The sequence below is a fragment of the Schistocerca piceifrons genome, unplaced genomic scaffold (genome assembly GCF_021461385.2).
Source record: "Schistocerca piceifrons isolate TAMUIC-IGC-003096 unplaced genomic scaffold, iqSchPice1.1 HiC_scaffold_1247, whole genome shotgun sequence".
Lineage (NCBI taxonomy): Eukaryota > Metazoa > Arthropoda > Insecta > Orthoptera > Acrididae > Schistocerca > Schistocerca piceifrons.
In genome coordinates this window covers 10,001-12,500 of record NW_025727067.1, presented here as the reverse complement: position 1 = coordinate 12,500, position 2,500 = coordinate 10,001, and the positions used below count along the sequence as shown (strand labels likewise).

General features: G+C 57.4%; 1 non-coding gene across 1 annotated transcript in view; it reads left to right on the top strand.

Annotated features, from left to right (window-relative positions):
* The first annotated feature begins 2,081 nt into the window (after positions 1–2,081).
* Positions 2,082–2,500, top strand: part of LOC124730669 — a 1,909-nt gene continuing 1,490 nt past the window's right edge. The window contains exon 1 of the ribosomal RNA XR_007008048.1: positions 2,082–2,500. This exon is cut by the window's right edge and continues 1,490 nt beyond it. This is a non-coding gene — a ribosomal RNA (small subunit ribosomal RNA).

Below are 2,500 nucleotides of genomic sequence, written 5' to 3'. Positions count from 1 at the left end.
GCCTCAACCTAACCCATGTTGTGCCTCAACCTAACCCATGTTGTGCCTTAACCTAACCCATGTTGTGCCTCAACCTAACCCATGTTGTGCCTTAACCTAACCCATGTTGTGCCTTAACCTAACCCATGTTGTGCCTTAACCTAACCCATGTTGTGCCTTAACCTAACCCATGTTGTGCCTTAACCTAACCCATGTTGTGCCTTAACCTAACCCATGTTGTGCCTTAACCTAACCCATGTTGTGCCTTAACCTAACCCATGTTGTCGCCTTAACGTAACCCACGTTGTCGCCTAAACCTGCTCTGTAATTGTTATACGACTCGTTCAATTACTGTAGTGTTGCCCACCCGCAACCCTCGCAATATAGTTCGCTACTCGCACTGCCCGCACCCCTGTGTATCGCTTCATGTTAAACACCTTGCAAGTCTTGCTCACTTTCCACATGCTCCTGCTGTACACTGTAATGTGGATGGCAGCAGGACGTACATGCCGCCCCTCCCCACGTCCCCACCTTGCCCCCTGCCTTCGCAAGCTGGTTGGTGAGAAGTTTGCATGTTCAATGCCCTTCGCATGCGACGTACTCAGGCTACGTTGTGGTGCGGCCTGTGTCAACTGTCCGCTGATGTCGTACGCGTGAACCACAATCTGTACTGCACATTCGTCCTTATGTACTGAATGATACATCGTGGCACATGTGTGACCGCACAACGACTGCGCCCAAAAACGGCGGACCATACAGTGCAAATATTGTGCACGCAGCTACGTGTCGTCTCCCTATGAGAGCTGGATTGCAGTGTGGTACGCCATAGAGACGTGTGGGAGGAACGGACGCCGTGGATGGCGATCAGCATGAGCTGTCTGTTGATGTATTCGGACCTAGTCGTCTCTCCTCACACACCGTGATGGCATGGTGCACCGCGTTCCATATCTGCGACATGCTACAGAGGCCGGTTGACAGTCGTTCGAGCAATGGACATCGCATACGTACGGGGGCCACCTTCCACGTATTGTCTAGGCGTGCACATTTTGTTGCGTGTATGTGGGCAGACGTAGTGTGGCGTGACACCTGACACAGGCATGCAATAATCGTTGAAGTTGCAAATGGCGATGGACGCCTGCGTTTTCTGGTGAAGTTACGCAAATGAACAAATGGTAACCTGTTGTGGTGCGGTTGTTCTCGCTAGGGGTGAATCGGTGATGGCGACGATAGGTTGAGGTACTAACCGGTTGTTCCAGCGATACCCACCATGCCGACGAAACTGAACGGCATCTGGGTGTGAAGCGATACGCGGCGGTGGCTGGGTGGGACCGTCCCCGGCCGGTGAGGGGGCGCCTCCCGGCGTGCTGGCCGCGCGGTGCGTGGGCGCACGCGCTACAGCCGGCTGGTGGGGGCGGCCAGTGGCAGGCGCGCCGGCCGACGGACGCGGCAGGCGTCGCAGCTGCGCGCCGGCGCACCCTGCGCGCGGCGCCGTGCGGCCAAAGTAGGTCCTCGCGGGCCCGGTGCGAAGCGCGGTGGACATCTTCAGTGTGCTGGTCCGATTGAGGACTGTGTGCGTTGAGGATGCGCCGCCGCCCGGCGCTCGGCGCCGCGACGCCGTCTGCTGCTCGGTCGCCCCAGCGGTTCTCGCTGGTGGTTTGTATCGCAGCTGTGCGGATGTGTTGGCGCGTGCGCTGTGCTGGGAGAGTTCGCTTCGGCACCCAAGTGGGGCTTTTGTCCTTCTGTGGCGCTGGCGTTGGAGCTGCCGGTCACCGTAGGTGGCGCGTGTTGTCTCCCGCCGGCAATGCCACGACAGCACGCTCCCGGGCCTCTGTCGGCAGCGGCAAGCTCAGTTGGGAGCACGGGTGGTCGCACCGAAAGCGTCTACTCGCCTAACTCCGGGCGATTGCGCCTCTCTCGAACCCGACCAAGTACTTGGGACGGCGCTGCGCGCCGCCGGGACCTGAGAGGGTTTCGAGGTGTATTGTGCAGGGGAGCTCAGCCTCCTCCTGTTTGCAGAATGATTGAGCGGACGCTTGCGTGTTCGCGCGGGCCCCCGGGACACACTCCCGGGCGGCCGGCTGCTCAGCTCTAGTTGACGCAGCTCCCTGGTTGATCCTGCCAGTAGTCATATGCTTGTCTCAAAGATTAAGCCATGCATGTCTCAGTACAAGCCGCATTAAGGTGAAACCGCGAATGGCTCATTAAATCAGTTATGGTTCCTTAGATCGTACCCACGTTACTTGGATAACTGTGGTAATTCTAGAGCTAATACATGCAAACAGAGTCCCGACCAGAGATGGAAGGGACGCTTTTATTAGATCAAAACCAATCGGTCGGCTCGTCCGGTCCGTTTGCCTTGGTGACTCTGAATAACTTTGGGCTGATCGCACGGTCCTCGTACCGGCGACGCATCTTTCAAATGTCTGCCTTATCAACTGTCGATGGTAGGTTCTGCGCCTACCATGGTTGTAACGGGTAACGGGGAATCAGGGTTCGATTCCGGAGAGGGAGCCTGAGAAAC